Source organism: Salmo salar, unplaced genomic scaffold (assembly GCF_905237065.1).
Source record: "Salmo salar unplaced genomic scaffold, Ssal_v3.1, whole genome shotgun sequence".
NCBI classification, from domain to species: domain Eukaryota; kingdom Metazoa; phylum Chordata; class Actinopteri; order Salmoniformes; family Salmonidae; genus Salmo; species Salmo salar.
This window is the reverse complement of record NW_025549562.1, coordinates 1,431-27,207: the sequence shown is the minus strand read 5'-3', so window position 1 is coordinate 27,207 and position 25,777 is coordinate 1,431. Positions and strand designations below refer to the sequence as shown.

At 43.3% G+C, this 25,777-nt stretch overlaps 1 pseudogene across 1 annotated transcript; it reads right to left on the bottom strand.

The window, feature by feature from the left end:
- Positions 1 to 338: 338 nt before the first annotated feature.
- Positions 339 to 24,167, bottom strand: LOC123738350 (ER membrane protein complex subunit 1-like; annotated as a pseudogene). Its single transcript, XR_006767500.1, has 24 exons — positions 24,160 to 24,167; positions 23,903 to 24,072; positions 23,713 to 23,778; positions 23,445 to 23,538; positions 23,186 to 23,314; positions 22,769 to 22,895; positions 22,317 to 22,472; positions 20,708 to 20,881; positions 20,201 to 20,272; positions 19,891 to 19,989; positions 19,256 to 19,352; positions 18,145 to 18,261; positions 17,711 to 17,719; positions 15,378 to 15,577; positions 15,209 to 15,248; positions 13,128 to 13,277; positions 12,658 to 12,819; positions 12,354 to 12,473; positions 12,126 to 12,263; positions 7,357 to 7,530; positions 5,545 to 5,755; positions 4,833 to 4,917; positions 3,157 to 3,286; positions 339 to 2,611 (listed from the first exon to the last, which is right to left on the bottom strand). The product of XR_006767500.1 is annotated as an ER membrane protein complex subunit 1-like (transcript).
- Between the last annotated feature and the right edge of the window lie 1,610 nt (positions 24,168 to 25,777).

The window sequence follows — 25,777 nt, the reverse complement described above, 5'->3', positions numbered from 1 at the left end:
CGGCGGGACAGCGGCAGTCCATTTCGATTCCCCATCTCGTCCACTCACCGCCATCTTTAGATTCCTTACCGGACAAGCAGAAACACTTCCTCAACAACATCCCCCAAATAACAGGAAGTGTCGACATAGATATTAAATCAAAGACGCGCTGTAATAAAGCGCTTTAATAATAAACTACGACAAACTAGCAAGAAAATTTCGTAGATGTAGAAAGGATAGAGAATTTTAGAGAAGAAAATAAAAAAAAGACAGTGAAATAATTGCTATTATTTCTTTATAGCACAACCAAACATCTGTAGTACGCTTACTTTGTGCAAAAAATTTTAAAAAAATAAGACTTTCAGAAATAGGAATCATTTTATTGAGGGCATTGGCGTTTTTGTTAAAGTGTTGCATGAGCAGAGTTGTCCATTCACCCCAAAAAGGAAAAATGTATATTCTAGAGCGCCATGCTAATCCATGTTTAAGACATAAATATAGCACATAAAAATGAAACATTACAAACAAAATAAACCAAAATTATCAAAATCTCATCGAAATCTGTACCGCATTTAGTAATCTTAAAAGACGTTTTAGTCATCTTTCAGAGCTAAATCATGTTTCAGTATAAGAACACCTGCTTTGAAATGCACCAAGTAACCACTTAACTGCTCTTTCGTTGTGGTAAAAATAACATTTCATTGCATGAAGTGAGATCATGAAAAGCACTTTACATTGCTATCTTAAAAGGAAGGTTATAAAGGGTGTAGACAGTTCATTATTTGTTAATAGCAATGACATACAGTGCCTTCAGAAAGTATTCATACCACTTGACTTATTCTACAATTTGTTGTGTTACAGCCTGAATTCAAAATGGATTAAACACATGACAGTAAAAACATGTTAAGAATTTAATGCAAATTTATTGACAATTAAATACAGTAATCTCATTTACATAAGTATTCACACCCCTTTGCTATGACACTCCTAATTGAGCTCAGGTTCATCCAATTTCCTTTGATCATCCTTGAGATGTCACTACAACATGATTGGAGTCCACCAGTGGCCAATTCAATTGTTTTGACAGGATTTAGAAAGAAACACACCTGTCTATATATGGTCCCACAGTTGACAGCACACGTCAGAACAGAAACTATACCATGAATTCCAAGGAACTGTCTGTAGATCACTGAGATAGAATTGGGATGAGTCATATCTGGGGGAAGGGTACACAATTTCTAGATTGTTGAAAGTTTCCAAGAGTACAGAGGTCTCCATCATTGGGAAATTGAAAAAATATGGAACTACCCACTCTGCCTAGAGATGGCCATCCGACCAAACTGAACAACTGGGCAAAAATGACCTTGATCAGGGAGGTGACAAAGAGCCCAATGACCACTCTGACAGAACTATAAAGTTCCTTGGCTGAGATCGGAGAACCTGCCGGAAGGACAACAGTCTCTATAGCACTTCACTAATCTGGGCTTTATGGGAGAGTGATCAGATGGAAGCCACTCCTGAGGAAAAAGCCACATGACAGCACGCCCGAAAAATGGCTAAAAAATGCATGTGAAAGAGCATATCTAAAAATATTGTGGTCTGATGAGATGAAAATCTAACTCTTTGGCCTGAATGCAACGTGCTACGTCTGGAGAAAACCAGGCACAGCTCATCTGGAAAAAGACTTGAAGATTGCTGTTCACCGCTGCTCCCCATCTAACTTAACAGAGCTTGAAAAAAAATCTGCAAGGAAGAATGGGAGAAAATCCTTAAATCCAGATGTGCAAAGCTGATACCGACATACCCAAGACAACTGAAATCTGTAATCTCCACCAAAGGTGCTTCTACAAAAGTATTGCATTTACATTTGTCATTTAGCAGACGCTCTTATCCAGAGCGACTTACCATTTTTTTTTTGCTCCGTACTGGTCCCCCGTGGAAATCGAACCCACAACCCTGGCGTTGCAAACACCATGTTCTACCAACTGAGCCACACGGGACCAGGGGTGTGAATACCAGGGGTATTGACTCAGGGGTGTGAATACTTACGTAAATTAAATCTGTATTTAATTTTCAATAAATGTACGAACATTTCTAAAAACATGTTTTCACTTTCATTATGGGGTATTGTGTGTAGCTGGGTGAAGGGGGGGAATCAAATCCATTTTTAATTCATGCTGTAACAACAATGTGGAATAAGTCAAGGGGTAGGAATACTTTCTGAATGCAACTCCCCTTAAATTCTACCTCAATGTAAAGTCTTACCAAATAAATTAAACAATCAAAAAATGTTATGGAAAATCTTGCAACCCGAAATTAATCTCTTTCTTGAAAAAGAAAGATGACGACCCCCCCCCCCACCAAAACGGCTTCAGCTCGTCCACCACCATTGTCCCGGTGTCATCCATGCAGCAACGGAGAGATCAGAGTTGAAAGGTGAGAAGTTGACTCTTCACCGCCAGGCCCGGTTGAGCAGTTTGACCTGTGCCAGGCGTTTACTAATCATGGTGGCGAAGAACAGAGCGAACAGAACACTGCTGATCAGGACGTAGTCGTAGTCATCTTTCAGCACGTCGAACTGCTTGGAGGGGTACACTCTGGTTTGGTAGATGTCAAGACCGTACGCAACCACCTGTGTAACAAAACATATACAATTCCGTGTTAAGTATTTAGTCTTTGACCTACATCATATTTAAATCTTCATTTCATCTACAGTCGCTCTGCATTGTCAGTGTACCATGGCCTCAGAAATGCAGAAGGAAGTCCAGACTTGATACATTGAAGGTAGTGTAATAGACCAGTTTCCCAACCAGGGGTACTAAGACTTGGGGGTACTAAGACCCCTGGGGGTACCTGGCCTATCCACAGGGGGTACTAAGACCCCTGGGGGTACCTGGCCTATCCACAGGGGGTACTAAGACCCCTGGGGGTACCTGGCCTATCCACTGGGGGTACTAAGACCCCTGGGGGTACTTGGCCTATCCACTGGGGTACTAAGACCCCTGGGGGTACTTGACCTATCCACAGGGGGTACTAGAGAAGACTCATGAGACCATAGGCCTACTGGTAAAATGCACATGAGGGGTACTCCAAGGGTACTGTGGTCATAGCAAAATGTACTTTGTGGTACAGTAGCTGAAACAGGTTGGAAACCAAAGTAATAGACCATAGACTCACCAGACATGTGGACTCCAGGCCAGAGGGGGCAGTGTAGATTCCTTTCACTCTCAATACGGTCTGATTGTAGTTGATGAACCACTCTGTGCGGATGGGCATCTCTGGGGCGTAGGGTATAAGGTTCTCCTCACTGAAAATAAATGATAAATCAATTCTTACTTTCATAGAGTTTCATATAGTGACAAGGGCCCAAAAAGACTCCAGCCACCCCAGTCATAGACTCTTCTCTCTGCTACCGCCCGGCAAGCGGTACCGGAGCCCCAAGTCTAGGTCCTAAAGGCTTCTTAACACCTTCAACCCCCAAGCCATAAGACTCCTGAACAGCTAATCAAATGGCTACCCGGACTATTTGCATTGTCACCCCCTCCACCATTTTACACTGCTGCGCCTCTCTGTTTGTTATCCATGCAGTCACTTTACCTCTACCTACATATCACCTCAACTAACCTGTACCCCCACACATTGACTCTGTACTGGTACCCCCCTGTATATAGCCTCACTACTGTTATTTTTCTTATTTTATATTTATTTATTTTTTTACTTCAGTTTATTTTTGTAAAAACTTTCTTAAAACATATTTTTCTTTAAACTGCATTGTTGGTTAAGGGCTTGTAAGTACGTAAGCATTTCACTGTAAGGTCTACTACACCTGTTGTATTCAGCATTTCACTGTAAGGTCTACTACACCTGTTGTATTCAGCATTTCACTGTAAGGTCTACTACACCTGTTGTATTCAGCATTTCACTGTAAGGTCTACTACACCTGTTGTATTCAGCATTTCACTGTAAGGTCTACTACACCTGTTGTATTCAGCATTTCACTGTGAGGTCTACTACACCTGTTGTATTCAGCATTTCACTGTAAGGTCTACTACACCTGTTGTATTCAGCATTTCACTGTAAGGTCTACTACACCTGTTGTATTCAGCATTTCACTGTAAGGTCTACTACACCTGTTGTATTCAGCATTTCACTGTGAGGTCTACCACCTGTTGTATTCAGCATTTCACTGTAAGGTCTACTACACCTGTTGTATTCAGCATTTCACTGTAAGGTCTACTACACCTGTTGTATTCAGCATTTCACTGTGAGGTCTACTACACCTGTTGTATTCAGCATTTCACTGTGAGGTCTACCTACACCTGTTGTATTCAGCATTTCACTGTAAGGTCTACTACACCTGTTGTATTCAGCATTTCACAGTAAGGTCTACTACACCTGTTGTATTCAGCATTTCACTGTGAGGTCTACTACACCTGTTGTATTCAACATTTCACTGTGAGGTCTACACCTGTTGTATTCAGCATTTCACTGTAAGGTCTACTACACCTGTTGTATTCAGCATTTCACTGTAAGGTCTACTACACCTGTTGTATTCAGCATTTCACTGTGAGGTCTACTACACCTGTTGTATTCAGCATTTCACTGTGAGGTCTACTACACCTGTTGTATTCAGCGCATGTGACTAATAACATTTGATTTGAACCAATATTCCTCTCTAACGGTCAAATAACTTTGAAACAACAGGGTCCTGTTCATTAGTGTACAATGTAGCAAAATGTTTTGCAACAGAAAACAAAAATATGCATTCGTAATTGGACAAAAATAGGTATTCCCTCGCAGTTTCAGTACATTTTCTTCCTTTTGGTGCCTAATGAACATGTGTTGGTACTAACCGGCTGTGCTCAGTGACGACCTCTGGTCTCCGTGGATCAAGGAACATCTTGGGGAGAGACAAGATGGCTCCTGATGGTAAACCCACTGAGATAAAACAAATAGCCAGAGCAAAATTAATTACGATACAGATAGTGCTGAAAGAGGGTATTAAATCCACTAAACACCATTGCAAAATCTGCATAACTAAAGGTTTAGCAAAAAAATAAAAAATAAATGTAACCATGAAAATCATTAATGACTGTCAATAACAAATACTTCTTGGTATTCTTGGTTATTGTCTAGGCAACATTTTGTAATGTCTTTATTATTTTAAATACTACCCACCCACCCACAGAACTACCCACCCACCCACAGAACTACCCACCCATCCCTCCCACCCACCCACAGAACTACCCACCCACCCACCCGCAGAACTACCCACCCACAAAACTACCCACCCACAAAACTACCCACCCACAAAACTACCCACCCACCCACCCACAAAACTACCCACCCACCCATCCACAGAACTACCCACCCACCCATCCACAGAACTACCCACCCACCCATCCACAGAACTACCCACCCATCCACAGAACTACCCACCCATCCACAGAACTACCCACCCATCCACAGAACTACCCACCCATCCACAGAACTACCCACCCATCCACAGAACTACCCACCCATCCACAGAACTACCCACCCATCCACAGAACTACCCATACTGACCGAGGAGATGTCTGGAGGTGATGCCCTTCTCAGTGAGCGTAGCCTCCATGGTGGTGATGGGAGAGGGGAAGATGTAGGTCTGCTGTAGGACCTGGGGCAGGTGGGGTCTGTCCAGACTACTGAACACTGTGCTGTTATACAGCTCTGTCCCTTCAAACAGCTCCAGCACACTGAACTCATTACGCCTGGACTTGGTGTTCCAGTACTCATACTGTGGAGAGGGACGGAGAGAGAGAACATTTTCAGGGTTTCTCAATAGCTGGAAGACAGTAGTTCATTAACCTTTTTCCTCACCATAGAAATCTTTAACACTTGTGACCGTAACAGCAGCAGCTGCTGCTGATGATACTACTACTACTACTACTACTACTACTGTTGCTACTCCTACCACTCCTACTCCTACTGTAAATTCTACTTCTACTTCTGCTATTACCACCACTGATAATACTACTACCACCACCACCACTGATAATACTACTGCAATCACCACTACTGATAATACTACTACTACCACCACTGATAATACTACCACCACTGATAATACTACCACCACTGATAATACTACTGCTCCCACTACTGATAATACTACTGCTCCCACTACTGATAATACTACTACTACTGATAATACTACTGCTCCCACTGATAATACTACTACTGATAATACTACTGATAATACTACTGCTCCCACTGATAATACTACTACTGATAATACTCCTGCTCCCACTGATAATACTACTACTACTACTGATAATACTACTAATAATACTACTGCTCCCACTACTGCTAATACTACTGCTCCCACTACTGATAATACTACTACTCCCACTGATAATACTACTGCTACCACTACTGATAATACTACTACCACTGATAATACCACTGATAATACTACTACCACTGATAATACTACTGCTAATACTACTGCTCCCACTACTGCTAATACTACTGATAATACTACTGATAATACTACTGATAATACTACTGCTAATACTACTGATAATACTACTGCGCTCACTACTGCTAATACTACTGCGCCCACTACTGCTAATACTACTGCGCCCACTACTGATAATACTACTGCGCCCACTAGTGATAATACTACTGCGCCCACTACTGCTAATACTACTGCGCCCACTACTGCTAATACTACTGCGCCCACTACTGCTAATACTACTGCTCCCACTACTGCTAATACTACTGCTAATACTATTGCGCCCACTACTGATAATACCACTGCTCCCACTACTGATAATACTACTGCTCCTACTACTGCTAATACTACTGCTAATACTACTGATAATACTACTGCTCCCACTACTGATAATACTACTGCTCCCACTACTGCTCCCACTACTGATAATACTACTGCTCCCACTACTGCTCATACTGCTGCTAACTACTGCTGCTAATACTACTGCTGCTAATACTACTGCTGCTAATACTACTGCTGCTAATACTACTGCTGCTAATACTACTGCTGCTAATACTACTGCTGCTAATACTACTGCTGCTAATACTACTGCTCCCACTACTGATAATACTACTGCTCCCACTACTGATAATACTACTGCTCCCACTACTGATAATACTACCGCTGATAATACTACTACCACTGATAATACTACTGCTCCCACTACTGATAATACTACTGCTCCCACTACTGATAATACTACTACCACTGATAATACTACTGCTCCCACTACTGATAATACTACTACTCCCACTACTGATAATACTACTGCTCCCACTACTGCTAATACTACTATTGATAGTAGTACTACTACTGCGAATACTGCTGCTACTACTACTCACCACCACCCAGTTCTCAGAGTGGACAAAGTGGACGGGTCCCCTGGCCTTTCTCTGGACGGCTTCATGGATGATGCGTCCAGTCACACCGTCGACCAGGAACACGCCCACGAAGGCCCGCTCAGGGTGGGCGTCTGTACTCTCCGTCACCACTGCCAGCAGGTTAGGGTTTAGGTACTGCGGTAGGTAAAAAGGAAAGAGACTGTTATTCAGGTCTTCACAACAACAACAAAAAATAATATATATATTTTTTTTAAATCACAATTTCTCTTATTTCCAACAAGTTTGTATGTGCACTTGTTGCTCCTCAAAAAAATTATTAAAAGTTAAACTTTTGGGTCAGAGTTTGCAGATATTACCCGCTGAACATGCTTTTTAGTCCAGTCTAGTCTAAATCTGGATCTGGGAAACTGGCCCTTAATAGTCTGAGTGTAGACTCTCTAGTCCAGCCTTTCTTAAAGTATGGGTCGCAACCCACTTGACATGTTAATAGTGGGTTGTTGACGTGTCAGAGTAAATGTATAATTATTTAATTAATTACTGGAATTGATTTGACCACGTGCGCAACTGCACTCCGCGACCCACACGCTGCAGTGCTGTCAGCCACTGACTTGTCATTCCCACTCGCCATCAAATGGACTCAAGCTAGCCACAAGTTCTGAGTGAGCTCAAATCGTCATGAAACGCAAATACAGCGATGAGTTTCTCTTGGTTTTGTACAAACTTTGAGAAATAACAAGGATCGGCCGCAATGTGTTTTGCGCGGTGAAGTGCTTACCTGCTGACCACACCGCTCTCGTCGCACAAATAAACATTCACATACATGTTATTCAATCATTGCACCCACACTGCTCACGGGCATCTGCGTGGCCAGGTCGCTAAAATAGAAATTAGTTATATTTGTGACACTCAACGCGCTGCAAGTCCGGCCTCTCCCATCTCCTCATTGGTTTTTAGTAGCATATACCCACGTGGGGGATTGAAAGATGAACTGAGGTCCACACTCCTGTCGGTGTGTAGTAATGCTGTAGAGTTGGTTGCCAACCGCCATTTAAAGTCCACAGAAGAAAAATAAGCCTTAAGGAAGGAGGAGAGATGAAAAACAAAGTCGGTTGACCGTTTTATGTGTGGATTAATTGTCGGGCGTAGAGGACCTTGTGCATTTCAGGTAAAATAACAACTCAATGTTTATATACCAGGACAAATTAAGCTACCTAAATAGGACAAATTGGCTAGCAACAACAAGCTAGCTAGCTAAATTGCCATGAATGTTTAATGCTTTTCGACCTATCCCTAAATTAATATAATTGGTTCAGAGTTTGTTTTGATATTTCAACCTGCGTGTCCTGATCGCTTCTGGTGTGGGTAAACCACACGTCCGGTTTGGTCAGCATGCTAGGAATTAGGCTCTCAAAACGAACAAATTAAAAATGACCCGTCCTGACCAAACGTCCACAGCATGACATTAAACCCAGGGAGTTCTGACAGAACGGGGCAGAATGCTTCAGGAAACAATGCTTCGACAGTGGACGAGTAAGTCAGCTAGCAAGGCATTGTCGTCATTTTATAACAGGTAATGATTAGCAGAAATAAGCGAGTACTCTCTCCATAGTAGTAGATTAGTTCTTACAAACAATCCCCTCGTACACAGCTAATAGCTAGCTAGCTAATGTTAGCCAAAGCAAGCTAGCGAGATACTGATAGTGTAATACAGATGGAGAATCAATATGATCACACCTACGGTACACATCTTACTGTATAAATTACTGTTGGAGTCTAGGTTGGAACTGTTGCTGTTAAAATACAAGTAATAAAAAATAAAAAAATCTGAATACAATTATTTAACACGTCACACAGATGTAGACTAGTCCCGTGTGGCTCAGTTGGTAGAGCATGGTGTTTGCAACGCAAGGGTTGTGGGTTCGATTCCCACGGGGGACCAGTATGGAAAAAAATGTATGCATTCACTACTGTAAGTCGCTCCGGATAAGAGCGTCTGCTAAATGACTAAAATGTCAAATGTAGACCAAGACAGACAGACCATGACAGACAGACCATGACAGACAGACCGACATATGTGTGATTTGATCAGTCAGTTTATTCCAGTTCAGAATGAATTAATGTGAATTAATTTTAACAGCAACAGTTCCAACCTAGGCAGATATGTAAGAGTGTTTTTAATCATTTATATGGGTCTCATCATTTGTTGTCTATACTGCATTTGTTTTAGGCATAAGGACAATGAAATGCACCAATTTTTACATATAGATGCATGTTTTCATAAGCTTGGGTCCCAGGAAAAACACCGCATTTCTCATTTGGGTCCCAGGCTGTAAAGGTTGAAGAACCCCTGCTGTAGTCTACAGTCGTGGCCAAACGTTTTGAGAATGACACAAATATTCATTTTCTGCTGCCTCAGTTTGTATGATGGCAATTTGTATATACTCCAGAATGTTATGAAGAGTGATCAGATGAATTGCAATTAATTGCAAAGTCCCTCTTTGCCATGCAAATGAACTGAATCCTCCAAAAAACATTTCCACTGCATTTCAGCCCTGCCACAAAAGGACCAGCTGACATCATGTCAGTGATTCTCTCGTTAACACAGGTGTGAGTGTTGACCAGGACAAGGCTGGAGATCAGTCTGTAATGCTGATTGAGTTCGAACAACAGACTGGAAGCTTCAAAAGGAGGGTGATGCTTGTAATCATTGTTCTTCCTCTGTCAACCATGGTTACCTGCAAGGAAACAGGTGCCGTCATCATTGCTTTGCACAAAAAGGGCTTCACAGGCAAGGATATTGCTGCCAGTAAGACTGCACCTAAATCTACCATTTATCGGATCATCAATGGTGGAACAAGCTCCCTCACGACGCCAGGACAGCGGAGTCAATCCCCACCTTCCGGAGACACCTGAAACCCCACCTCTTTAAGGAATACCTGGGATAGGATAAAGTAATCCTTCTAACCCCCCCCCCCCAAAAAAAAAGTTATAGATGTACTATTGTAAAGTGGTTGTTACACTAGATATCATAAGGTGAATGCACCAATTTGTAAGTCGCTCTGGATAAGAGCGTCTGCTAAATGACGTAAATGTAAATCAAGAACTTCAAGGAGAGCGGTTCAATTGTTGTGAAGAAGGCTTCAGGGCATCCAAGAAAGTCCAGCAAGCGCCAGGACCATCTCCTAAAGTTGATTCAGCTGTGGGATCGGAGCACCACCAGTACAGAGCTTGCTCAGGAATGGCAGCAGGCAGGTGTGAGTGCATCTGCACGCACAGTGAGGCGAAGACTTTTGGAGGATGGCCTGGTGTCAAGAAGGGCAGCAAAGAAGCCACTTCTCTCCAGGAAAAACATCAGGGACAGACTGATATTCTGCAAAAGGTACAGGGATTGGACTGCTGAGGACTGGGGTAAAGTCATTTTCTCTGATGAATCCCGTTTGCGATTGTTTGGGGCATCCGGAAAAAAAGCTTGTCCGGAGAAGATGAGGTGAGCGCTACCATCAGTCCTGTGTCATGCCAACAGTAAAGCATCCTGAGACCATTCATGTGTGGGGTTGCTTCTCAGTCAAGGGAGTGGACTCACAATTCTGCCTAAGAACACAGCCATGAATAATGGTACCAACACATCCTCAGAGAGCAACTTCTCCCAACCATCCAGGAACAGTTTGGTGACGAACAATGCCTTTTCCAGCATGACGGAGCACCTTGCCATAAGGCAAAAGTGATAACTAAGTGGCTCGGGGAACAAAACATCGATATTTTGGGTCCATGGCCATGAAACTCCCCAGATCTTAATCCCGTTGAGAACTTGTGGTCAATCCTCAAGAGGCGGGTGGACAAACAAAACCCCACAAATTCTGACAAACTCCAAGCATTGATTATGCAAGAATGGGCTGCCATCAGTCAGGATGTGGCCCAGAAGTTAATTGACAGCATGCCAGGGAGGATTGCAGAGGTCTTGAAAAAGAAGGGTCAACACTGCAATTGACTCTTTGCATCAACTTTATGTAATTGTCAATAAAAGCCTGACACTTATGAAATGCTTGTAATTAAATTATACTTCAGTATTCCATAGTAACATCTGACAAAAATATCTAAAGACACTGAGGCAGCAGACTTTGTGAAAATGAATGTGTCATTCTCAAAACTTTTGGCCATGACAGTACTGTCCTACCACCTAGAGCAGTGATTTACCTTGTAGAGAACACTGTCCTACCACCTAGAGCAGCGTTTACCTTGTAGAGAACACTGTCCTGCCACCTAGAGCAGCGTTTACCTTGTAGAGAACACTGTCCTGCCACCTAGAGCAGCGTTTACCTTGTAGAGAACACTGTCCTACCACCTAGAGCAGTGATTTACCTTGTAGAGAACACTGTCCTGCCACCTAGAGCAGCGTTTACCTTGTAGAGAACACTGTCCTACCACCTAGAGCAGCGTTTACCTTGTAGAGAACACTGTCCTGCCACCTAGAGCAGCGTTTACCTTGTAGAGAACACTGTCCTACCACCTAGAGCAGCGCTTACCTTGTAGAGAACACTGTCCTGCCACCTAGAGCAGCGTTTACCTTGTAGAGAACACTGTCCTGCCACCTAGAGCAGCGTTTACCTTGTAGAGAACACTGTCCTGCCACCTAGAGCAGCATTTACCTTGTAGAGAACACTGTCCTGCCACCTAGAGCAGCATTTACCTTGTAGAGAACACTGTCCTACCACCTAGAGCAGCGTTTACCTTGTAGAGAACACTGTCCTGCCACCTAGAGCAGCGTTTACCTTGTAGAGAACACTGCGGTCTCCCATCACTCTGCCCTGAGAGTGGACATGTTCGTTGGGCCTCTTCCCTTTGACAGCTACTATCTTCTGGACCTCTGTAGGTAGGACCACCTCCCAGATTCGCTCTGTGGACAAGTCCTGGATGAACACACACACACTCTCAATGTCACATCCATGCATACACACACACACAAATGAATGTCACGTACACACACAGTGTTAAGTCACCTTGCGCAGTCTGAATCCAGACAGGTTTCCGTGCTCTGAATGGACCAGGTAGAAGAAGATCGAGGAGGCCATCTCCTGGAGCTGCTGCAGGACGTTTTTCGTAGAGGGGAAGGCTGTCACCTGGAGGGAGGGAACACATATAAAGGCAGAAAAATTAAAAGGGAGTCAACACTAACAGGTACTTTACAAAAGAAAAGGCGCAAATCTTTCCCACAAATGCAGCAGAATGTTTTATTACACATCAGTTAAAACCCGTTGACGTTTCATCCCTCAAGGCCTTGCAATCAGACAGATGTAGTCCTACCTTGTATTGGTCATCGACCAGCAGCAGGACTTTGGCGTAGTCCTGGTCTATAACAGGTAGTAGTAGTGACTGGAGGATGGGGCGGGGCAGGGCCGGCAGGGCGATGTGGCTCTTCCTGCCAAATATGGGGTTGAACACATGCAGGGTGGCCAGGCCAGTGTCCTGGGGGGAAAAACCAGACACAGCGAGAGCAGAAATGTTTAGAAAAATAGGAGACATTTCCTCCAACGTTACATCCAGTCGGAGTAAGAGCTGCCCTACCTAGTTACAGTACGTAAAAATGTAGGTTGTAATTCCTACTGAGACGCTTGGTAAACGACAGCTCCGATGGCTTTTTCCAGCTTCAAGATCACATTTAAAATCGTTGGGGAATCTTACAAATCACCAGAACTCTTAAATAAATAAATAAATAAATAAATAAAGTGTAGTAAGGACTATTTTGCAACACAGTCCACGGTGTTGTTTCCTACCTTATCCTTGATGAGCAGAGTGCATTGTGGGGGATGGGGGAAGTGAGCGGTGGTCCTCTGGACTACCAGTTTGAAGGCTGCGTTGGGCTGGACATTCTCCAGGTAGTGCTTCCACAGAATAGAGCCTGACTTGCTGTCGATGCCAAAGAGCTGGAACCAAAACAGAGATAAAAGATTATTTCATAACGTGTGCTATAAAAGCATAACACTTATTTTATGGCCAAGGACAAATGCACTGTGAAAGCCGAACATCATTTCAAACAACATTCCAATCATTTATTAAAATCAATTGCACAAAAACCACATCACATCCAGAGCATTTTACAGAGCTTGTGTTAGGACTGAAGTAACACAACACTCTGCATATATGAGACTGACTAGGACTACTGCAAAGTGCTACCAATGTGGGTGCTGAGGTCAACAGAACCTCTCTCTACCAATGTGGGTGCTGAGGTCAACAGAACCTCTCTCTACCAACGTGGGTGCTGAGGTCAACAGAACCTCTCTCTACCAACGTGGGTGCTGAGGTCAACAGAACCTCTCTACCAATGTGGGTGCTGAGGTCAACAGAACCTCTCTCTACCAATGTGGGTGCTGAGGTCAACAGAACCTCTCTCTACCAACGTGGGTGCTGAGGTCAACAGAACCTCTCTCTACCAATGTGGGTGCTGAGGTCAACAGAACCTCTCTCTACCAATGTGGGTGCTGAGGTCAACAGAACCTCTCTCTACCAATGTGGGTGCTGAGGTCAACAGAACCTCTCTCTATCAATGTGGGTGCTGAGGTCAACAGAACCTCTCTCTACCAATGTGGGTGCTGAGGTCAACAGAACCTCTCTCTACCAATGTGGGTGCTGAGGTCAACAGAACGTCTCTCTACCAATGTGGGTGTTGAGGTCAACAGAACCTCTCTCTACCAATGTGGGTGCTGAGGTCAACAGAACCTCTCTCTATCAACGTGGGTGCTGAGGTCAACAGAACCTCTATCAACGTGGGTGCTGAGGTCAACAGAACCTCTCTCTATCAACGTGGGTGTTGAGGTCAACAGAACCTCTCTCTACCAACGTGGGTGTTGAGGTCAACAGAACCTCTCTCTACCAACGTGGGTGCTGAGGTCAACAGAACCTCTCTCTACCAACGTGGGTGCTGAGGTCAACAGAACCTCTCTCTACCAATGTGGGTGCTGAGGTCAACAGAACCTCTCTCTACCAACGTGGGTGCTGAGGTCAACAGAACCTCTCTCTACCAATGTGGGTGCTGAGGTCAACAGAACCTCTCTCTACCAATGTGGGTGCTGAGGTCAACAGAACCTCTCTCTACCAATGTGGGTGCTGAGGTCAACAGAACCTCTCTCTACCAATGTGGGTGCTGAGGTCAACAGAACCTCTCTCTACCAATGTGGGTGCTGAGGTCAACAGAACCTCTCTCTACCAATGTGGGTGCTGAGGTCAACAGAACCTCTCTCTCTACCAATGTGGGTGCTGAGGTCAACAGAACCTCTCTCTACCAATGTGGGTGCTGAGGTCAACAGAACCTCTCTCTACCAATGTGGGTGCTGAGGTCAACAGAACCTCTCTCTACCAATGTGGGTGCTGAGGTCAACAGAACCTCTCTCTACCAATGTGGGTGCTGAGGTCAACAGAACCTCTCTCTACCAATGTGGGTGCTGAGGTCAACAGAACCTCTCTCTACCAATGTGGGTGCTGAGGTCAACAGAACCTCTCTCTACCAATGTGGGTGCTGAGGTCAACAGAACCTCTCTCTACCAACGTGGGTGCTGAGGTCAACAGAACCTCTCTCTACCAATGTGGGTGCTGAGGTCAACAGAACCTCTCTCTACCAATGTGGGTGCTGAGGTCAACAGAACCTCTCTCTACCAATGTGGGTGCTGAGGTCAACAGAACCTCTCTCTACCAATGTGGGTGCTGAGGTCAACAGAACCTCTCTCTACCAATGTGGGTGCTGAGGTCAACAGAACCTCTCTCTACCAATGTGGGTGCTGAGGTCAACAGAACCTCTCTCTACCAACGTGGGTGTTGAAGGGGGGAGGGGCTGCATGTTTTTTATCAGGTAGTTTCTCACCTTCCCCGAGGCCGTGACCATGAGGATCACCTTCTGCCATCTATACACACACACATCCCCCCCAACCCCCCACCCCCCCTCGGCTCACCTTCCCCGAGGCCGTGACCATGAGGATCACCTTCTGCCATCTATACACACACACATCCCCCCCCCACCCCCCTCGGCTCACCTTCCCGAGGCCGTGACCATCACCATCATCTTCTGCAGGTTGAACTCATCCCTGGACAACGTTTCTATGGTGACCTCGTTCTTAACCTGGCTGCGGGGTTTACGGGCTTCGTGAGAACAACTTCCACAGGTGTGCCAGCCACACCTGGAGCAGAGTCACCTGGGATGACAGACGCTTCAGCACCATGGGGAATAAGCCGTCTGAGGAGAGGGATAACCACGGACAGACGGACACACGTTATCATCTACACTTTCAGTCGTTAGATTCTAAAACAGCCATGGTTGCAGTCGTCAGGATAGAAGGCTGGACCGCAAGATGTTTCCTCAGGTTAATCTGGAACCCGGTGGATTCTTTCTACAGGGACACTAAATAAACCAGGTCAACACTGAAGCTCACAAACTGATCTACAAACAAAATGACAGACTTAGAACACAACCAAACAACAAAGACTACAAGAACACAACAAAGACTACAAGAACACAACAAAGACTACAAGAACACAACACTACAAGAACACAACAAAGACTACAAGAACACAACAAAGACTACAAGAACACAAGACTACAAGAACACAACAAAGACTACAAGAACACAACAAAGACTACAAGAACACAACAAAGACTACAAGAACACAACAAAGACTACAAGGACACAACAAAGACTACAAGGACACAACAAAGACTACAAGGACACAACAAAGACTACAAGGACACAACAAAGACTACAAGAACACAACAAAGACTACAAGAACACAACAAAGACTACAAGAACACAACAAAGACTACAAGAACACAACAAAAGACTACAAGAACACAACAAAGACTACAAGCACACAACAAAGACTACAAGAACACAACAAAGACTACAAGAACACAACAAAGACTACAAGAACACAACAAAGACTACAAGAACACAACAAAGACTACAAGAACACAACAAAGACTACAAGAACACAACAAAGACTACAACAAAACAACCAAGACTACAAGAACACAACCAAGACTACAAGAACACAACCAAACAACAAGACTACAAGAACACAACAAAGACTACAAGAACACAACAAAGACTACAAGAACACAACAAAGACTACAAGAACACAACAAAGACTACAACCAAACAACAAAGACTACAAGAACACAACAAAGACTACAAGAACACAACCAAACAACAAAGACTACAAGAACACAACAAAGACTACAAGAACACAACAAAGACTACAAGAACACAACAAAGACTACAAGAACACAACCACACAACAAAGACTACAAGAACACAACAAAGACTACAAGAACACAACAAAGACTACAAGAACACAACCAAACAACAAGAACACAACAAAGACTACAAGAACACAACAAAGACTACAAGAACACAACCGAACACAACAAAGACTACAAGAACACAACAAAGACTACAAGAACACAACAAAGACTACAAGAACACAACAAAGACTACAAGAACACAACAAAGACTACAAGAACACAACAAAGACTACAAGAACACAACAAAGACTACAAGAACACAACAAAGACTACAAGAACACAACAAAGACTACAAGAACACAACAAAGACTACAAGAACACAACAAAGACTACAAGAACACAACAAAGACTACAAGAACACAACAAAGACTACAACCAAACAACAAAGACTACAAGAACACAACAAAGACTACAAGAACACAACCAAACAACAAAGACTACAAGAACACAACAAAGACTACAAGAACACAACAAAGACTACAAGAACACAACAAAGACTACAAGAACACAACAAAGACTACAACCAAACAACAAAGACTACAAGAACACAACAAAGACTACAAGAACACAACCAAACAACAAAGACTACAAGAACACAACAAAGACTACAAGAACACAACAAAGACTACAAGAACACAACAAAGACTACAAGAACACAACCACACAACAAAGACTACAAGAACACAACAAAGACTACAAGAACACAACCAAACAACAAGAACACAACAAAGACTACAAGAACACAACAAAGACTACAAGAACACAACAAAGACTACAAGAACACAACCGAACACAACAAAGACTACAAGAACACAACAAAGACTACAAGAACACAACAAAGACTACAAGAACACAACAAAGACTACAAGAACACAACAAAGACTACAAGAACACAACAAAGACTACAAGAACACAACAAAGACTACAAGAACACAACAAAGACTACAAGAACACAACAAAGACTACAAGAACACAACCAAACAACAAAGCAGAAACTTAAAATCAGAGCCCTTTGCTACTGATCTTCAACATAAGCAAACAGAAAAGACAGAAAGCTCATAGCTTTACCTTGAATGGCTGGATCCACGCGCAGCAATTAGAAAACCAAAGAGACAGAGCAAGACTTAAGCCAATTGGGGATAGCAATACATAGAAGACAATTAACTTAGACAGGGTCAAATAACATTATACGGTCCTGGCGGCAACAAACACAGGCCATCACAAATACTTATACAAAGCCAAAAAGAGACAAAAACACCTAAAAAAATTAAATACATGGAATCATTTTTTTTTTTTTTACAAAAAAAGACATGTTGAAAACATAGATTTTAAAGGGAATGACTAAAAGCATAATAACGTTAATCGTATCGTTTTAGAGAAATACCTTTTTGTGTATCATCCTCAATTATTTTATTTGATGCACGTCGTCTTCGCTACGTTGTGTTTTTTAAAATGACAATATGAATAAGGTTAGCTAGTCTCTGATCTCCGATGTTCTTTACCAGCTTTCTTGCCAAACTCCCCCTCCAGCTCCGCCTGTGTCCCAGTGAGCGGCAGGTCCACCATCTCCATGGTAACAACATCAGCCAGGGCCTCCTCTCTGGTCCATACCACACGTCCTGAAATCACAGGTGTTGGTTAGAAGCCTCGTCTAGTGTGTGTGTGTGTGTGTGATATGTGATTTTTATTAGGATCCCCGTAAGCCAAAGGTGAAAGCTAGTCTTCCTGGGGTCTGCCACATAACAAAAAGAGACATTACATACAAAAAGACTTAACAATTTACATTCATATAAAACAGTGTGTGTTCCAGTGTGTAGGGTTTTTTTTGTGAATCAAAAATACGTTTAGGTGGTGGGCGTGGCAATGAGAACGGTCGCCCGTCGTCACGGCTACATCGTAGAGAATATTTTACATCTTGGCGCTGTTGAGATTTTTTTAAGCAAAATTTCCTGCAATTCTACATATTTCTCGATGAAGCTGAGAATCCTTTTTGCAGTTTAAAGCTAATTTCCTGCAATTCTACATATGTTTCCATGATAGCTGAAAGAAACTGAGTTTTAAAGCCAATTTCCTGCAATTCTATGCATTTTTTCCACGAATAATGCTGTGTTCTTTTGCAGAAATATAATAACAAAATTAATACTAATGCTTTGTTTTTTTATTATTTTCAATTCTCTCTCCAACTGTTTAACTTTTGTTAGTTCTCAAAAGATAAAAAGAAAAATATATATAGATCATTATCTTTTCTACATGTTTTATATCTGATTTGTCGTTTAGGTTTCCACACTGAGAGCGTTTCTCCATCCCAAAGATTACAATGGCAGACAAATCCATAGTGTGTGTGCGCGTTTCTGGTTTTACTATCCTTGCGGGGACCAGAAGTCCTCACAAGGATACTAAAACAAGGACAATTCAGACAAGTGGGGACATTTCGCAGTCCCCACATGGGGAAAAAGCTATTTTAAGCTGAGGGGGTTGGTTTACAAATCAGGGTTAGGAGTTAGGTTCAGAGTTAAGGTTAGGGAAAATAGGATTTTGAATAGGAATCCAAGGATAGCAAAACCAACGTGTGTGCGTGTGTGTGTGTGTGTGTGTGTATATGTATACACTGACCTGGCTGCTGTATAAAGGTGAGAGCGTGGTCCTCTGTCTGCACTAGGACCCTGTAGCCCACAGAGTCGTCCTTCTTCAGGAAGGCATGGACGTACAGCTGGGGAGGAAAAACATCAGACACTACAGGGTGAGGCACCGGGCACCACAGGGGAGGCACCGGGCACCACAGGGGGAGGCACCGGGCACCACAGGGTGAGGCACCGGGCACCACAGGGTGAGGCACCGGGCACCACAGGGTGAGGCACCGGGCACCACAGGGTGAGGCACCGGGCACCACAGGGTGAGGCACCGGGCACCACAGGGTGAGGCACCGGGCACCACAGGGTGAGGCACCGGGCACCACAGGGTGAGGCACCGGGCACTACAGGGTGAGGCACCGGGCACTACAGGGTGAGGCACCGGGCACTACAGGGTGAGGCACCGGGCACTACAGGGTGAGACTACTGTATATGCACTTTGTGACAACAGATCATGTAAAAATGGCTTTATAAATAAATGTGATTGATTGCAGTGCTGTAACCTCCTATAGGTAGATTCCAACAGCATTTCCTTTGGACTTTTCTGCGAATGGTTGGACGTGTCAAACTCATATTTACTACCCTGTACCTGATTTTCCAAAAGCCAGACAGACTCACCTTGTGTGGTTTCCCACCGTTCAGATCCAGGGGAAAGATGACAGTGGTATCCAACAACCTGCGACCAGAGTCAACGCTGAACAGGTTGACAGCACAAGCCTGGAGTGGGAACAACAAGGAAGATAACCAACGGGTTACTTACAACAGTATAATAAACTACTATATGGACCACAAATGTTTCTTTCTGCCCCCTGAACAAGGCAGTTAAGCCCACTGTTCTCTGGTAAGCTGTTATTGTAAAATAAGAATTTTTAAATGCATGACTCAACACTTCGATTTTAAGCAACTGTGAGACACGATGACGACTCACAGTTTCGTTTTTGGGAGTCATGACGGCAGCAACAGTCTTCTCTCCTGTGGTGGCAAATGAGACTAAGAACGCCTGTAAAAACACATAGAAACGCGTTTATATGCCCACTTAGAACTCATTCAGCGTCACTGACCTTCCGACTAACAACATTCGAGGTCCAATATTATCCAGGTTGAATGGTTAAATAGTATAATAATATACTGTATGCTACATAGCAGATGCACTATCCAGAGAGACTTATAGTACTGGAAAAATATAGCAGTAATCAAACTCACAGACGGGGTTTACTGTATACGGGTAGACAGGGTTTACTGTATACGGGTAGACAGGGTTTACTGTATACGGGTAGACAGGGTTTACTGTATACGGGTAGACAGGGTTTACTGTATACAGGTAGACACAGTTTATGGTCAGTGACATTAATAATTGCCTGTCTGGGATGAATTAAGTTTATTGAATTCAACTATATTGAATAAACAAAAAATGAATGAATTAACGAATCTGTACGGGCTGGAAGTCTCTGAGTGGGGCGATGGTGTATCCATCAGCATTGAGCTGCAGCAGGACGTGGTGGTCTGGTCCAAGCTGGAGAAAGAACTCTGAGAGGGGGGAGCGAGCCGGGTGGGGCTGGCTGGACACCAGGACGGGCTGGAAGCCTGGGGACACCTCTAGATCCAGAGACTGGGGGGGGTTTAGGAAATTAAGCAACAGAAAGACATCGGACCATTCCTTTCCACTCAACAAGCAATAGCATCAATGGGATTATTAATGCACAAGGTATTCACGGGATTTAAAAGGAAAAAAATCCAGTCAAAAACAATTGAAATCTGCTAAACACGTTAACATTTGCTAGCGTCTGTTTGCTGCCTGAACCAGTCACAAATCAACCCATATGAAACAAAAAGGTAGGGATGCCAACAACACCAGTTCACACACTCCGTGCTGAATACACGCTAGCTAGTGTAGTGAAGTTCTCTTATTCCCAAATGAGTTTTCATTCTGTTCTGCTGTGATGTCATCACGTTGGCCAAATGTTCCGATGTAGCGAGAGACGCAGAGCCAGTTGTCAGTCGGATGCTGATTTTTGAGAACAAGTCCAATAACTTTGGTGCCGTACAACTTCATCAACAAGCTGGCAAACTAGCTAGCATATGACCATTCAAACTAGCTAGCGTCTGACCATTCAAACTAGCTAGCGTCTGACCATTCAAACTAGCTAGCGTCTGACCATTCAAACTAGCTAGCGTATGTTTTCAGAATTAGGAACTAGGAACTATTCTTTTTTTTTTTTTTTTACAAATCGGTAGAGGGTTGAATGTCGCCATTTGACGTGAGACGGTGTAGTCCACTGTTGATACATTCGGCAGCAGTCAAGTTCAAGACGTTGGACTTTCAAGATGCAAAGTGTCACTTGCCTCATCATCAGGATGTGTTTTGCGTCATATGAGGCAACTGACACTCTGTTATCTTGAAAGGCCAACATCTTGAAAACTTGACTGTTGACATGCAAAAACTTTTTGGGAATGTTTTAACAGTGGACTAATGAAAAAGAAAAGTATAATAACGAAAAATAACCTTTTTTGAGGGGAGTTCCTTTAAAAAAAATTTTAAAATCACAGAAGTTAAAGCAAAAACAAATCCCATGACTGAACCTTATTAAGATCGGCAGGCAAACTTTTTGGCTCAAGAGACACATTGGGATTTTGAAATTTAACAGAGGGCCGCTCAGATTGTTTTTAATGACGGATTTGTTTGTCAAAAATCGATTTACAGGCCAGAAAAGGGTCAGTTATTTGAAAATCTACAGGTCCATTATCATATACATGATAACGGACTTAAAGCATTTGAGATAGATATATATACATGATAACGGACTTAAAGCATTTGACATAGATATATACACACTTTCAAATCTAGTTTGAGGTTTAAGTGTTACCTGGAGTGTTTTTGTTTTAACCCAGAAAAATGATTTACTTCATATGACAGAAATCTGTCGCAGTGACAGAGAACTTTAACCTCTACAATCGCATGTTATGTCTCTCAGTTTCAAACATATCTGTTACCATCAAGCACTGGCTCACTGAACGATACGGTTGTGACGGTGGGAGACGGGTACCTGTAGTAGGATCTGGCTAAACTCTGGAGTATCCTCAGCCTGTATAGGGAGGGTGTAGAGGGCGAATGTGGCAGGGTCCACACACATCAGTAACCCGTGACCAACCACCACACAGCTAGACTCAACACTGGACAGCCACGGGGCTTCGACTGATCTCTGAGGACAACGACAGACAGGAATCAGTAGGTTAGAGACAGGACGTGTGTGTGTGTGTGTGTGTACAGGCTACAGAGGACCAACAGACACAGTGTAGATACTGATGGAGGACTAACAGTTTGAGCTGGTTTCCTCAGACACAGATTCCATTTCCTCCTGGACTGAAAAAGCATGCTGAAAAGGTTATCCAGGTCCTAGGCTTAATCTGGCTCTGGAAAACAGGCCCTTTAATGATACCTTAATGAATTTTAAAATGGTTGCCAATGAAGGTTTGATGACAGTTCTAAAGCAGTTACCTGCTTGATGATCTCTCCATCCTCTAGACTGTAGGCTATGATAGTGAGGTGAGAGTTAGGAACCAACCCCAACACATAAACCTCCTCTTCTCCCCCAGAGTACACTGCCTGGTATTGGACTGCATCACTGTGGGGTACAGAAAATAATTAGTCAAGCAGTTTTACACAGTCCTGAAAATGAAATGCATATTACCTACGTGCTGTAGACTGGGTTCAAATACTATTTGAAATATTTTAGATACTTTGAGCGTTTGATTGAGCCTTTACGGATTGCCAGATGGGCAGGGCTTGCACTTTTGGCTACATTTGATTGGCTCCATTGCGTCAGGTTAGCATCACCAAGTGCAGCTAAATCATTTGAAATAAAACAAATACCATTTGAACCCATGCCTGGTCCCAGCCAGCACCAGCACCTACCTGTCAGGCAGGTTCTCGACCCATTTCTGGTGTCCATTGGACAAGTAGTGGAGAGAGATGGCAGCTTTCTTTAGCACTGCCACATGCTTTACGGTGTCCTGTATGGCCACAAAACACGCAGCCTGGAAGCTGAAATAGAGATAGACATTATGAGTACTTAGTCATCTGGCAAAATATCTAAAAATCATTGTCCATTTCTATTGAGTGTCTCTCAGCTATAAAATTAAAACAGGTCATCTGCACACAAAGAGACACACACCTGCCAGTATCCAGCACGGCCTCCCAGTTCAGCCCGCCAATGTTTGTGTCCCAGGAACGGAGCAAACGACCATCTCCAACCACCATCAGAGCATCTAGAGAAGACGTAAAGAACAGTCAAATATCCACCGTCAAAGATGAACGCAGAATCTTAAAATGAACATAGGCCTAGATAAAGCCTATATAATTGACTGTGTACAACACGGTTATGTTGGCTAGGCCAAGAAACTAGGCAAGTCTACAACAAACTTTTAAAAGGCTGTAGTCACCTTGTCCATGTAGCAGAAGTGTGTCTATGGTTCCCTCTGGTCCGGTCTTGTCCACATGTCTCCAAACTGTAAAGTCAGAATGAAAAATATTTAACTCTATGCAACTCAAAACATTCTTGTCACAGATTTCAGAGTCAAAGAGAAAAGCTAGAAACATATTCGTATTGTAATATGAATTACAAATACTCACAGAGATCTCCAGTCCTGGAGTTGAAAGAGGCAAAGATATTCTTGTCGGTGGCGACAAACAGCTTTTTAGATGACTGTGTATTCGACTCAAAGTGGGCAAAGAGTGTCTTCCCCACATACTGCTGTCTCCTGGAAATACAAAAAGGGGAATATTTTTTAACAGTCAGACTTCTGTTGAAATATAGCTAGCTATTTTTACTTTAGTTAATCAAATCACTAATGTACATAATCCTATTCATTACTGTGGCATTTGGAGACAGTATCATATCTGCAAATACACTGATCACTACTCACTAACTTTAAGCATCAGCTGTCAGAGCAGCTTACGGATCATTGCACCTGTACATAGCCCATCTGTAAATAGCCCATCCAACTACCTCATCCCCATATTGTCATTTTGTTGTTGTTTTTGCTCCTTTGCACCCCAGGGGCCTGTTGCACAAAAGTAGAATTAAGACATCCGGGATAAATGACTCAGCTGAGCTCAATGAAGCCAAAACATGTGCGTCCAGGCTTAATTGGTTGCACAAAGACCAAGCCAGGATGAGCAGACACGGATTCATTAAGCCAGGTGAAACCAATCCTGGATAGGTGCGCGCTCACGGCTCACTCAAATAGACCCCGCCACAGATCACAGATTAACTGATTTACCATGGCAACTAGAGCCGCGCACTTTTCCCGTCGGGAAGCACAAATCCTCATGGAGGCATACGAGGAGGTAAAATATATAATTAAGAAGAAAGGCAACACCGCCACAGTGATAAAGCAAAGAGAAAAAGCGTGGCAAAGTATTGCAGACCGCCTGAATGCGTAAGTAGTGCACAATTACACAGTCACCGCTCCGCTGAAACATCACAATTACAATTCAAATATTTAATTCACATCTCCAAAAATGCAGTTGTACTGTAATTATGAAACGGTTAAATGTTTAATTGAAATGCACTGCAGATATGAGTGAATTGTGTAAAGTAACTCCATCACACTGTATAAAGCTATGATAGATTTTTTGATATTTTTACTGAAAACAAGACAAAAATACCAAGTAATTTTTTGCAGTGTGACTCCATTAAGTGTGTGTGTGTGTGTGTGTGTGTGTGTGTGTGTGTGTGTGTGTGTGTGTGTGTGTGTAGATTAAACATGAACGGGCCAAAACGGACATGGCAGCAGGTCAAAATCAAATACAAGAACATTCTGCAGAATGGTATGGTCCCTGACTAATATTTAACAAAGCACAAGCATATATTGTACCCAGAAGGTGCCTGCTCACACATTGTCTGTACTGTTTTAGCAGTGAAAAAGAATACCCACAGACAAGGCACGGGTGGTGGGTCACCAAAGGCTGCCCTTACCCCAGCAGAGGACATGGCCTTGGAGCTAAATAAAGGCAGGCCCGTCTTAGAGGGGATCCCTGGGGGGAAAGAGACGAGCATAGGTTCCTCCCAAGATGCCACCCGCTTCATTCAAGGTATTGTCCTTCCATCTCTACATGGGATACAACCACATTCATATTGAATCAATTTGGACTGTCTGACTTTGGTTTACCTATTGCCTTGCAGTGTCTGGCAGCACTGTGTTCCTGTTAGAGCCACCAGCACAAGCACCAGACGATGCTGATCCAGTGAGTACTCCATCAAAGGCATACTGTAGGCCTGGCATGTCTTGTCTACTAGCTTCAATATGAATCCGATTAAATGTGATAGGGTGAAGGCCCCAGTGCAGCAGCAACAGCACATGATGGAGACGATGATGAGGAGGAGACCATCTCTCTGGAATCCAGAAGGCATGAGGTATCATGTTAAGACTGTGAAAGTACTATTTACTCTACAATGGTGAGGAGTCCTCATCAAAATCAAAAATCTAATTTCTTTTACAGGAC